This window comes from Eurosta solidaginis, chromosome X, assembly GCF_040869045.1.
Source record: "Eurosta solidaginis isolate ZX-2024a chromosome X, ASM4086904v1, whole genome shotgun sequence".
Lineage (NCBI taxonomy): Eukaryota > Metazoa > Arthropoda > Insecta > Diptera > Tephritidae > Eurosta > Eurosta solidaginis.
In genome coordinates this window covers 25,831,810-25,846,561 of record NC_090324.1, presented here as the reverse complement: position 1 = coordinate 25,846,561, position 14,752 = coordinate 25,831,810, and the positions used below count along the sequence as shown (strand labels likewise).

The 14,752-nt window shown below is 41.1% G+C and overlaps 1 protein-coding gene and 1 pseudogene across 1 annotated transcript in view; both read left to right on the top strand.

Moving 5' to 3' along the window:
- Window positions 1-5,871, top strand: part of LOC137234375 (nuclear pore complex protein Nup205-like) — a 32,358-nt pseudogene extending 26,487 nt beyond the window's left edge.
- Window positions 1-14,752, top strand: part of Syt7 (Synaptotagmin 7) — a 1,421,749-nt gene that overhangs the window by 570,855 nt on the left and 836,142 nt on the right. The window lies entirely within an intron of this gene.

The following is a 14,752-nucleotide window of genomic DNA, read 5'->3' as shown; positions in this document are numbered from 1 at the left end:
GGTACATATGTGTAGACGCAATTATTGTTTCGTTTATGTACATACATTATGATTGATCTATGGATGTGAATTCACGTCACTGCTTAGCATCGGCTTAGAGACGATAGCATCGCTCAGTGCTGCTAACATTCGTTACAATGCCCTCCACCTAAGTCTGATCGTCCCGATCAGACAAATCTCTCCATCTATACGCTGCCAGCCTTTCCAAATGAACCACTTTTATTTTGGTTCGTGGTTTGCCAATGGTTTGTATGCGGTAAACTACGTCGTTGATCCGTTTTACAACTTCGTATGGGCCTTCCCAATTACACTGCAATTTCGGGGACAAACCTTTTTTTACCTTTTTTTCGTAGTGGGTTGTATAACAGCACCAAATCTCCTTCCTGAAACCCTTCCGAATTAATTGCTTTATCATATCTCGCTTTCATCTTGTCACTCATAATCTTGCTCGTTGCTTCACAAGATCGTTTATCTCTCTCAGCTCTTCTTCCAAGACACCAGTGGATTTCTTGACATTTCTTCCCGCATCGGCATCTATCCCAAACCTCAAATCAGCTGGCAGTTGAAGGTCATTTCCAAAAATTACTTTTGCAGGGGTTTGGCCCGTGATTTCATGCACTGCTGATCGGTAAGCCATCAAGAATAATGGTATGCGGGTATCCCACTCCTTATGGTACTTGTCTACTACTTTCCTTAAATGCTCTTCAAATGTTCTATTGAAACGTTCCACCATACCATCGGACTGAGGATGTAATGCAGTTGTCCGTGTTTTCCGAATGCCCAACTTATTGCACATTTCTTGGAACACAGCTGATTCAAAGTTCCTGCCTTGGTCAGAATGTATCTCCATTGGTACACCATACCTTGCAACCCATTCGTTGGTAACCACTTCTGCTACTGTTTCTGCTTCTTGGTTTGGGATTGGGTATACCTCTGGCCATTTACTGAAATAATCCATAACCACCAGTACGTATTTGTTTCCGTGGTTGCTAGTAGGAAATGAACCTGCGACATCCATGGCGATCCTTTCAAATGGTGCACCTGAAATATACTGCTTCATCTGGCCATGACTTCGTGTTTTGGGCCCTTTCGCTCTGTTGCAAACCTCGCAGTTGGCAACCCACTCGGTAACCGACTGACGGCAACCAACCCAATAGAATCTCCAAGATGACCTCCACTTGGACCATTATGCAGCTCGCTGAGCACGTCAGGAATCCTCCTTCTGGGAGCAACTATCATTTTCTACTTGCATTTACCATTCTCACTCTCCCATACTCGATGAAGGCAACCGGATATCAATTCTAAACTGTTCCACTGTGCTCAATATGACTTCGCAATGGGACTCCCTGCTGACATCTCTTCTCTGTTTGGTCTTTCGTTTCGTTCGAGCCCTTGCATAACACGTTACAGATCTGTATCTTCTAGCTGACACTTTCTTAGCTGTCCCTTGTCCCATTCATGTGTACATTTTATAGTCATTAGCCCGACATATATAATGTCTTCTTTAGCCTCGGCTTTTGAACAGTGCTTGCATTCCAAACTACATGGTCTTCGTGACATTGCATCGGCATTTCCATGGGTACTACCTTTTCGATGCTCAATGGAAAAGTCATAGCTTTGTAGTCGCTCGATCCACCGTGCCAATTGTCCTTCCGGATTACGGACCTACAGAAGCCATTTTAAAGCTGCGTGATCTGTCCTGACGTAGAATCGCTGGCCGTAGAGGTATTTGTGAAAATGTTTAATGCACTCTACCAATGCCAACAGCTCTCTCCGCGTAACGCAGTAGTTCCTCTCTGGTTTTCCAATCGAACGGCTGTAATATGCAACTACCTTCTCCTGTCCATCGACCAGTTGTGATAAAACGCCTCCTATAGCATATCCACTCGCATCTGTATCTAGAATAAATGTTGTTCCTGGAATCGGATATGCTAACATTGGGGCAAAGCAGAAATGCTCCTTCAATGTTTGGAAAGCCACTTCTTGGTCCTTCTTCCATTCAAAAGCTTTATTTGTTCTTGTAAGCTCAGGGAGGCTATGGGCTACGCTGGAAAAATTTGGTACAAATCGGCGGTAATATGTGCACAGCCCAAGGAAACTTCTTAATTCATGTAGGTTCTGTGGTCTTGGCCAATCCTTTACAGCCTCTATCTCGTTGCCTTGTGACCCAAATAATTTACTTCCTTTTTAAACAGCGCACACTTTTTGGGACTTAACTTCAGACCAGCGCCAGCTATTCTTTGGAAAACTTCCTCCAAATTCCTAAGATGTTCATCAAAATTCTTGCCCAATACGATGATGTCGTCCAGGTACACCAAGCATGTTTTCCAATGTAGTCCTTTAAGTACCTGGTCCATGAGTCTCTCAAAAGTAGCTGGTGCGTTACAAAGTCCAAAAGGCATCACTTTAAATTGCCAAAGACCATCACCGACACTGAAGGCTGTTTTCTCTTTATCTTCCTCCTTCACCTCCACTTGCCAGTAGCCGCTTTTCAAGTCCAGCGTGGAAAACCATTTCGTACCAGATAGCGAGTCCAGAGTGTCGTCAATTCTTGGCAATGAGTAGCTATCCTTTTTCGTTACGTCATTCAACTTCCGGTAGTACATGCAAAACCTCATTTTTCCATCCTTCTTCTTTACAAGTACTACCGGTGAGCTCCATGGACTAGCTGATGGTTCGATGACGCCGCTGTCGCTCATTTCTTGTATGATTTGACTCACAACTTCCCGCTTCGCCAGTGGAACACTACGTGGAGCTTGACGGATCGGCCTCGCATCTCCAGTGTCAATTTGATGTTTAACAACGTTGGTGCGGCCTGGTTTAGAACCATCCTGGTCAAATATGTTCGCGTACTTTAAGAGCAGTTGTTTTGCCTTACTCTGATATGCTTCCTCTAGCCCCTGAGTTTATGCCGTGATGTCATTTGAAAGATCAGTATTACTAGCTGAAACGTGTTCCTGGAGCTGTTCACAGTTAATAACTACTTCATCCTCTTGGCATCTTCCCAAAATAGCTCCTTTAGTCAGTTTGAGTGGTGACTTGAACTCATTGAGTACTCTTACCGGAATACGTCCATCTTGTTTTGTCATAGCCAGGGTTTTTCCTACAAGTATGTTTAATGCTGATTTGTTTGCTGCTTCGACAACCCACAATTTGTTTGTCCCACAATCTCCATCAACCTTTGCCCAGATGACTGCTTCGGATTTTGGTGGTATTTGCTGACTCTCTTCCACCAGCACTCGTTTACTGCTGATCTTGATGCCCTGGTCGATTAAGAAGTCCACTCCAATTATGATTTCATCAACAATTTCTGCCACTATAAAATTGTGTACTACCGCGACGTTCCCAATTGCGACTTCACATGATACTTATCCTAGAACCGTGCTGTCTTCTCCAGTGGCTGTACGCAATATTGCTCCATGCAATGGTCTTATCTTCTTGTTGACTAAATCCGCTCGAATGATCTACAGTCAGTAAACGTTCCTTTCCATCCACATGTCCTCCGACAGTAAGATTGTTTGACCTTCTTCCAATTTGTGAGATAGAGATTATGGGGCATTCAATTGAGGGAGCCAGCTGTCGCCCCTTGCGGCTTACTCGCTTTAGTTTAACGATTAAGTGGACTTGGAGATTTGCTCATCTCCTTCAGCTCTGCGTTTACGGCCACCCACATTGTTGGAGCTATTGGGACCGGTGCTGCAATGTCGTGCAATATGACCTGGGTTGCCGCACTTGAAACATTTAATAACTCCGGCATTTTTCTGTAGTGATCACTTCAGTGCTTCCAAAATTGTGTCTACCCAATCTGGTCTTTCCACTTCTACACGATGAGCTTTGTATGCTGGTTTACTCAATAAAGAGGCCGTTTCCTGGGTCAATGCATGTGATACCGTTTCAGCAAATGTCAGCTTTGGGTTTGCGTATGTAGCCCGCTTCGTTTCCACGTCCTGTATGCCATTTATAAAACTCTGGATTTTTACCCTCTCGGTGTATTCCACGGGTGCGTCCGCATTTGCGAGATGAGCCAACCTTTCAACATCCGAGGCAAACTCCTGCAAAGTCTCATTCGCTCTTTGGTGACGGTTTTGCAACTCAATTTGGAATATCTGTTTCCCATGCTCGCTTCCATAACGTCTCTCGACAGCGGTCATCAATGCTTCATAGTTGTTCCGCTCTCCTTCGAGAATCGGATTTCGGCTGCTGGCCCTTTCAATGCCACGAACAGAGCTGCAACTTGATCTTCAGCATTCCAGTTTTTTGCTGCCAACGTGTTCTCAAATTGGAGCTTAAATACCTGGAATGGAACCGAACTATGAAACGTTGGGGATTTTACCTTCAGAGTAGACGTTGAAGTGATTGGACGGTACAATTGTAACTCCTGAATCAGATCTTTCAAAGCATCCATCTCGGCCTCCACTTTATCTTGTCATTCACTAACAGCCTCCAGCTGCGATGAGAATTTTGTTTCCTGTGCCTCCAGCTTTGTTGAGATACGCTCTTCTTGTGCTTCGAGCTGTAATGTTATGCGTGCCTCTTGTTCCTTTAATTGTTCTGCAATTTGCGACGCCATGTATGTTTTCTGTTCATCCAACTGTGCTTCAATCTTCGCTGTTATACGTTTCTCCTGCGATTCCAGCTGAGATGACATTTGCGACGACATTTCGGATATACGCGTTTCTTGTGCTTCAATCTTCGACGTTATTTCAGATGACATTTCTGCAATACGTGTCTCCTGTGATTCCATCTTGGATGTTATACGGTTCTCCTGGGATTCAAGTTGAGATGCCAGTTGTGACAACCTTGATGCTACTGTCGATGTTTGTGCAGATATTGCAGCCAATATCATGTTCAAGTCTGTGCTCGTAACTGTCTGCGATGTTTCGTCTTTCTCTTAAATTTTTGTTGTTGTCTCGTCCCCATTAGGATAAAAGACATACTCGTCCACATCAATTCCTTCTACTTCCATTGCCTCTCGTAGCCGTGCCTGAAGTTCGAGTTTAACGCCGCTTGTATTCAATCCACGGCTCTCCAACTACTTTTTCAGTTGCTGTATCTTCAATTCACTGAACTTTGTCATGTCCTTGTTGTCCTCTGGAATTTATTCAACAATTCCTCTTCTGACACCAATTGTAACGATTTTACTTGCAAATCTTCTTATTTTCAATCCTCTGCTAAGTTCGAATCACTAATAAATAACTCCAATAGGTAATAATTCAAAATGGCCTTTATTAAAGTACTTCACAATAACTCTCAACCTATGCAACGAATAGCTTGCTTAATAACCAAACTGATTGATAGCTCAAATGAAACTCTACTATACAAAATAATACTGCTCTTGCTCGCTAGATAGCGTCTTAGTCGAAACTGCTTGACAACTTAAATCAAACTGAATTCCAGCGCCTCTACAATTGCCGTCTTTTATACTCTTTGATTTCAACCTTCGCATCTTCTAGGCGCTTCCAGAATCTACTAGTCCAGCAGCTCTCAAACTTCTCAGCTGTAACTACAATTGCACAATTTTATAGTTTTTCTCATTGCATACTTATAGGAGTATCTCAGATATATGCATGTGTTTGTGCATTGACTCTCCGCTGCTCGTATTCGTACATGGTACATATGTGTAGACGCAATTATTGTTTCGTTTATGTACATACATAGTGATTGATCTATGGATATGAATTCACGTCACTGCTTAGCATCGACTTAGAGACGATGGCATCGCTCAGTGCTGCTAACATTCGTTACAATATGATGAGATTCGGCAAGGTTTTGTAGACAGCCTAGGTAAGTCCAACATCATCTACTTTGCACGAAAAGGCGAACGATTTAAATATGTTACAAAAGATATATTTAACAAGTAAGGAAGGCTAAGTTCTGTTGTAACCGAACATTAAATACTCAGTTAGCTCTCAACATACGGGAAAATAACCATGTAGGAAAATGAACCGAGTGTAACCCTGGAATGTGTTTGTATGACATGTGTATGAAATGATTTTAAGAGTATTTTATGAGGGAGTGGGCCTTAGTTCTATAGGTGGACGCCATTTAGGGATATCGCCATAAAGGTGGATCAGGGTTGACTCTAGGATTTGTTTGTACGATATGGGTATCAAATGAAAGCTGTTAATGATTATTTTAAAAGGGAGTGATCCTTAGTTCCATAGGTGGACGCCGTTTCGAGATATCGACATAAAGGTGGACCAGGGGTGACTCTAGAATGCCTTTGTACAATATGGGTATCAAACGAAAGGTGTTAATGAGGGTTTTAAAAGGGAGTGGTGGTAGTTGTATAGGTGGTCGCCTTTTCGAGATATCGGCATAAAGGTGGAACAGGGGTGACTCTAGAATGCGTTTGTACAAATGGGTATCAAACGAAAGGTGTTAATGAGTATTTTAAAATGTAGTGGGCCTTGGTTCTATAGGTGGACGCCTTTTCGAGATATCGCCATAAAGGTGGACCAGGGGTGACTCTAGAATGTGTTTGTACAATATGGGTATCAAACGAAAGGTGTTAATGAGTATTTTAAAATTGCGTGGGGATTATTTCTATAGGTGGATGCCTTTTCGGGATATCGCCATAAAGGTGAACCAGAGGTGACTCTAGAATGTGTTTGTACGACATGGGTATCAAATTAGAGGTATTAATGAGGGTTTTAAAAGGGAGTGGTGGTAGTGGAATAGGTGGTCGCCTTTTCGAGATATCGGCATAAAGGTGGACCAGGGGTGACTCTAGTATGCATTTGTACAGTATGGGTATCAAATGAAAGGTGTTAATGAATATTTTAAAAGGGAGTGGGCCTTAGTTCTATAGGTGGATGCCTTTTCGAGATATTGCCCTAAAGGTGGACCATGGGTGACTCTAGAATGTGTTTGTAATATATGGGTATCAAATTAAAGGTATTTATGAGGGTTTTAAAAGGGAGTGGTGGTAGTTGTATAGGTGGTCGCCTTTTCGAGATATCGCCATAAAGGAGGACTAGGGGTGACTCTGGACTTTGTTTTTACGATATGGGTATCAAATGAAAGGTGTTAATGAGTCTTTTTAAAAGGGAGTGGGCTTTAGTTCTATAGGTGGTCGCCTTTTCGAGATATCACCATAAAGGTGGACCAGGGGTGACTCTAGAATATGTTTGTACGATATGGGTATCAAATGAAAGGTGTTAATGAGTATTTTAAAAGGGTGTGGGGCTTAGTTCTATATGTGGACACCTTTTCGATATATCGCCATAAAGGTGGACCAAGGGTGACTCTGGAATGTGTTTGTACGATATGGGTATCAAATTAAAGTTATTAATGAGGCTTTTAAAAGGGAGTGATTGTAGTTGTATATGTGAAGGCGTTTTCCAGATGTTGACCAAAATGTGGACCAGGGTAACCCAGAACATCATCTGCTGGATACCGCTAATTTATTTATATATATAATACCACGAACAGTATTCCTGCCAAGATTTCAAAGGTTTTTTATTTCGCCTTGCAGGACTTTTTCATTTCATTCTACTTAATATGGTAGGTGTCACACCCATTTTACAAAGTTTTTTTCTAAAGTTATATTTCGCGTCAATAAACCAATCCAAATACCATTTTTCATCCCTTTTTTCGTATTTGATATAGAATCATTGCATTTTTTTCGTTTTTGGTAATTTTCGATATCGAAAAAGTGGGCGTGGTCATAGTCGGATATCGGCCATTTTTATACCAATACAAAGTGAGTTCAGGTAAGTACGTGAACTAAGTTTAGTAAAGATATATCGATTTTTGCACAATTTATCGTGTTAACGGCCGAGCGGAAAGACAGACCGTCGACTGTGTATAAAAACTGGGCATGGCTTCAACCGATTTCGCCCTTTTTCACAGGAATAAGTTATCGTCCCAGAAACTAAGCCCCTACCAAATTTCACAAGGATTGGTAAATTTTTGTTCGACTTATGGCATTAAAAGTATCCTAAAAAAATTAAATGAAAAAGGGCGGAGCCACGCCCATTTTGAAATTTTCTTTTATTTTTGCATTTTGTTGCACCATATCATTACTGGAATGATGACATAATTTACTTATATACTCTAAAGATATTAAATATTTTGTTAAAATTTGACTTTAAAAAAATTTTTTTCTCCGAATTTGATAATTTTTATTAAGCATACATATAGTAATAGGAGTAACGTTCCTGCCAAATTTCATAATGATATATTCAACGACTGCCAAATTACAGCTTGCAAAAATTTTAAATTACCTTATTTTAAAAGTGGGCGGTGCCACGCCCATTGTCCAAAATTTTACTGATTTAAAGTTTCATCGCTTTATCCGTCTTTGGTAATGAATTATCCCACTTTTTCGGTTTTTCGAAATTTTCGATATCGAAAAAGTGGGCGTGGTTATAGTCCGATATTGTTCATTTTAAATAGCGATCTAAGATGAGTGCTCAGAAACCTACGTACCAAATTTTATCAAGATACCTCCAAATTTACTCAAGTTATCGTGTTAACGGACGGACGGACATGGCTCAATCAAATTTTTTTTCGATCCTGATGATTTTGATATATGGAAGTCTATGTCTATCTCGATTCCTTTATACCTGTACAACCAACCGTTATCCAATCAAAGTTAATATACTCTGTGAGCTCTGCTCAACTGAGTATAAAAATGAAAGTATCAATAATAGAGCTACTAAGGAATTGTATAACACAGCTTCAGACAAATATTGTTAACTCTCAAAAAATTTAGAATCAACTTGTATGAGGCAATGTTGGCCTGCCTGGGAATATTTAATTGACAATACAAATACAACACGCAATAGCAAACTTACATTTGTGTCCCGCTTGAAAAAATACATTTATAGGGTCAACTTATGCAGGTGGTAACTGAACGGTTTCTTCATTGGGAGACAAATTAATTGAAATAATGTGCCGGGATTGCGTTATTGTGCATGATGTATGTAAAATGCTTGCAATGTTATATCGTATCCATGTTGGAATTTAATACCATTCTCAGTGTCATGCAATAGTTGGCATACCGCGGATATTTGGCAAATATTATCGAGAACTTGGAACAATTAGATGAAGATTTGTGTCTCGTGGTCAACGATTCCATTAAGAATGTAAAAGCGTTATACGTTTATGAATCACATATGTCACTACTGCTGCAGTTTGCTATTTCCTATATGGGCGCGGAAAGGATTTGTTACGGCCGTTAGCACTTATACTAAAAGAAAAATTGATGTTTCGTTAAGTTACCTCGCCAAAAGCCTGTTAGCTTTGGGGGTAAACGGAAGGCGTGGAATGGAACTCGGTCACTTGAATTAACGCAGCCGCAGTATACGCACGCTCGAGAGTCTTACAGCTACCAATTTTTTAAACCATATAAAACGTCACACCGCCAGAACGCAGAGCAGAGTTTCCGTATATACTAAAAGCTAACATTGTAGCAATTGCATGTTTGCTTTTTAAACTCTACTTTCTATTTTTATATTGCACATTCCCTTGAAATAAAATACTATTGTAAATTTCAATAGTAATCACTGCGTATTAATCAGGGCGACGAAATGAATTGATATAGCCATGTCCGTCTGTCCGTCCGTCTGTCTGTTTGAACGCAAACTACTCCCTCAAATTTTGAGATATCTCAATGAAATTTGGCACAAGGATGTATTTTTGTATTATATTAGACATTTGTCGGATCCGATAGTTTCGGACCACTATAACATATATCTCCCATACAACCGCTCGTTCAGATAGAAAGATTTTTGGCCATTTCTCCCTTAATTTAGAAAGTATTAACGTGAAACTCGGTGATATATATTTTAATATATCATAGAAGATTTTCTGAAAAAGCACTTTGATCAGAGCTATATATAGTATATATCCCATACCACCGACCGTTCAGATAGAAAGATTTTTGGAAATTTCTCCCTTAATTTCCAATATAACAACGTTAAACTTGGTTATATTTATTCTAATTTATCATAAAAGATTTCATGAAAAAATCATTTCGATCGCAGCTATATATAATATATATCCCATACAACCGATCGTTCGGATAGAAAGATTTTTAGCCATTTCTCCCTTAATTTCCAATATAAAAACGTTAAACTTGGTTATATTTATTCTAATTTATCATAGAAGATTTCCTGAAAAATTCACTTTGATCGGAGCTATATGTATATAGTATAAACAAATCCCATACAACCGTTCATTCAGATGGAAAGATTTTTGGCCATTTCTCCCTTAGTTTCCAATATAAAAACGTGAAACTTGGCGATATATATTCTAATATACCATAGAAGATTTCCTGTAAAATTTATTTCGATCGGAGCTATATATAGTATATATCCCATACAACCGATCTTTCAGATAAGGGGATTTTTTGCCATTTTTTTATATTTATCTTAAAATCGTTTAGGTATGTACATCTGTTCACTATATATTTCTTATCTTATGCAGCGCATTATTTGGAGTTTACGAATGGGATAAGATTATTGTTCAGCCCCATTCATGAAAGGTATGAAGTCTTCAGCACATCCGAAGACAGTCCCCTCCTTACCTGTTTTTAATTATTTTATTTTCAAGTTTTTAGACTTTATTTAATTGCCTATTATTTCTCTTTCTATTTAGTTCATTTACTTACTTACTTACTTAATTGGCGCTTAACCGTCTAAACGGTTATGGCCGTCAAACAAGGCGCGCCAGTCGCTCCTTCGCTCCGCCAACTGGCGCCAATTGGTCACACCAAGGGAGTTTAAATCGTTTTCCACCTGGTCTTTCCAAGAGATTGGGGGGCGCCCTCTACCTCTGCTTCCATAGGCGGGTTCCGATAGAAACACCTTCTTGGCCGGAGCATCATTTTTCATTCGCACAACATGGCCTAGCAGCGCAGCCGCTGCGTTTTAATTCGCTCGACTATGTTGATGTCTGCGTATAGCTCGTACAGCTCATCATTAAATCTTCTTCGGTACTCGCCATCGCCAACGCATAGAGGTCCATAAATCTTTCGAAGAACTTTTCTCTCGAACACTCCCAAAGCCGCTTCATCTGCGGTTGTCATGGTCCATGCTTCTGCCCCAGGGCGGGAACGATAAGTGACTTATGGAGTATGATTTTCGTTCGCCGAGAGAGGACTTTACTTTTCAATTGCCTAGCTAGTCCAAAGTAGCATTTATTGGCAAGATTGATTCTTCGTTGGATTTCAGTGCTGATGTTGTTGCTAGTGTTGATGCTGGTTCCCAAATAAACGAAGTCTTTTACTATTTCGAAATTATGGCTGCCAACAGTAGCGTGGTTGCCAAGGCGCGTATTAGTTCATTTAGCGACTCGTTATTACAAGGACTCTTTCCTGACAATTTGTTACCATCTAAGTCCTCAATACATAATCGTTCCAAAAACTTTACTCGACTCTGCGCCACGTATGCTTGTCCCTCCTCCAACTCCAAAATATATTGATGTCACTTCTACCGGACTGTATGTAACATTTGTTCCAAATATGAGCCAAATCCGACATCATAGGTCGATTTCTATTCATGTATGTATTATGTGTTCCAAATATGATATCTCGATCTTTGCGCCACCTAGCGGCGATATTTTTTCATAGGTCGCTTTCTGTTCTTTTATGTATTATGTGTTCCAACTATGAGCCAAATCGGACCACAAATACGATTTTTGTGAATATCTCGATCCTTGCGCCACCTAGCGGCGATTTTTTTCATAGGTCGCTTTTTATCCTTGTATGTATTATTTGTTCCAAATATGAGCCAAATCGGACCACAAATACGATTTTTGTGAATATCCCGATCCTTGCGGCACCTAGCGGCGTTTTTTTTCATAGGTCGCTTTACATTCTTGTATGTATTATGCGTTCCAAACGTGAGCTCGATCGGACCACAAATACGATTTTTGTGAATATCTCGATCCTTGCGCCACCTAGCGGCGATTTTATTCTTGCATGTATTATGTGTTCCAAATATGAGCCAAGTCGGTCCACAAATACGATTTTTGTGAATATCTCGATTCTTGCGCCACCTAGCGTCGCTTTCTATTCTTGTATGTATTATGTGTTCCAAATATGAGCCAAATCGGGACACAAATATGATTTTTGTGAATATCTCGATCCTTGCGCCACCTATCGGCAATTTTTTCTCCTTATTATTGCATTGTCATCGGGTTCTGAACTATATTCGAAGTTTCAAGCTTGTAGCTTAGCGGGAAGTTACTTAAATTTCAATTACAAAATTCGTTCAAAACGGCCGTGCATGCGGCAGGCCCTGTCAAGTCAAGTTAAAGAAAACCGTTTAAAAATATAATACACGGTCCACGTGGTGACATAAAGAGAAACTCAACATGTATGGTTGATGGGAACTGCTCGAAACGTTATCCTAAGTAATTGGTTACGGAAACAGTAAGCGGCAATGATGGATACCCTTTGTACCGTCGTCGATCAACTGATGATAATGGAAGATCAACAGTGATTAAATTTTAAACCATGACTTGGAAGTTGATAATCGCTGGATCTTTCCTTAGGTTAGGTTGAACTGGCCGGTCCATGAGGACCTCACATAGACTGAATAAATCCGTAATGTTACCAGAAGTTTGTTTTAAAGACCAAACTGAAAAAACCTATCAAAAACCAGGACATATGTTATAAAATAACTCCGTCCTCTTGGCAAATACTAGAAGTTTCGTTGGATTTAGGCCACTTGCTTCTTCTAGATCTGACAGCTGTATCACTCCTAATAGCTGTAGTCTTAGCCTGGCAAGCGCATGGCACGAGCACAGAACGTGCTCGATCGTTTCCTCCTCCAGCCCGCACTTCCTACATCTGCTATCACTGACCAAGCCTAATTTAAAGACATGTGACGCCAGAAGGCAGTGCCCAGTCAGAATACCCGTCATGAGTCTACAGTTCTCTCTTTTTAATGATAGAAGCAACTTTGTTAGTCTAAGGTTGTAAGACCTGCACATAATCTTCGAAATTTTACAGCCCCGCGCTTGAACCTACGCCTTTCCTGCTTGGTCGATCATATGCACCTCTTGCCTTCGTCTAATTTCGCCAATTATAATTGGGACATCTACGGAGCAAGCTTCAAGGAATGCGCCCTTTTTATAAAAGTTAACACGATTGCAGCTTGCGCTATTTTCTTCCGGGGTTTCTACTGCTTTGCTTGCGGCTACTTTTTCCGCTTGGAAAACGCTACAGTAATCCGGAAGCCTGTAAGATCTGTTTATTTCCGGATCAGCACAGTATACCGCAGACCTTACTTCTTCCACTACTTTGGAAACATCTGTGTACACATGTATCGCCTCGTCCGCCATTTGGGTACCCTTGCGCCAACCGTCCACCTCTATTGTGGCCTTAAGATCGCCCTCGCAGCGAAGATAGGGAGTCAGGTAGTCTGTTCGTCTTGTGATTGATGACACTATACTACTATGGCCGTATGGTCGGCGCTCAAGCTGCCCCGAGGCACCGAGCCTGGTTGCAGTTGTTAACGCTATGTTCTTTGCTACCAGGTCTACAGGTGGAATGTGCAGTATGGCATACAGTGCAGCTGTAGGGGTTGTTTTTGGGGCTCCCGTAATGCTAAGCTTTGATAGTCTGTATACTCCCTCTAATTTTTTTAGGTAGGTTGCTTTTTATGTGGCTTTCCACTAAACAACAACTCCATAATATAGGATAGGGCTTACAATCGCTGTAAAAACCCAATGAGAAAGAGAGGGCGATAAGCCCCACGTACACCCCAGCATTCGTTTACATGCATAAAGTGCCGTTGAGCTTCCATGACAGCTTACTGTCTAGGATGATTCCTAGATACTTTGTGCAAGGTTTCTCCTGTAGGGTCACCCGTCCTAACTTAGGCCTGATCCAATTTGGGACCTTGTACCTCTTTGTAAAAAAGACCATATCCGTCTTATTCGCGTTGTCTTTCAACCCGACATTTGATGGCCAGGTATGAATATCCCGAAGCGCCCGATCCTCTTTGAGGCACTTTCCACTTATGACAATTACAAGGTCATCCGCGTAAGCCGTAAGTTTTACGAGTCCCTCATCAAATCGCCTGAGCAGTTGGTTGATGACCAGCGTCCACAGCAGTGGTGATAGCACACCTCCCTGTCCACTGATTTCGTGGCCTCGTACAATCCCCATTGTGATGTAATCTTCCTGCAATTTAACATGCAGCCGATCCATCTGGTTAAGGTTGGATGTACTTTAATGTTATTAAGACCATCCATAATCGCCCATTTAGAAACATTATTGAAAGCCCCGGCAATGTCTAAGAAGACTCCTAGAGCATATTTCTTATATTCCAGGGCTTTCTCTAAGCTTATTACCACCCTATGCAATGCGGTGTCTACTGACTTGTCTTTGGTGTACGCATGTTGTGTTGTGGAGAGCAGCTTTTCATCCACGTTGGACTTTATGTACACTTCTATCAGCCTCTCAAAGGTTTTGAGCAGAAATGATGTTAAGCTAATGGGTCTATAATCTTTGGGATACACGTGAACAATCTTCCCCACCTTTGGTAGGAAAGCTACACGAGCAGTTCTCCAAGAGTGCGGTACATGATTCAGTCTTATGCACCCATCGAAAATTATTTTAAGCCATTCCAAGACTGTCCTACTTGAAACTGGTAGCATGGCCGGGAATATACCATCTGGGCCCGGCGACTGAAACTTAGAAAACGTTTTCACTGCCCATTCGATTTTGGTCTCGGTCACCAAGCCCGGCACTACCCCGCTCCGTGATCGAAGTGTGAGTGCTGTCTGCTGGCTC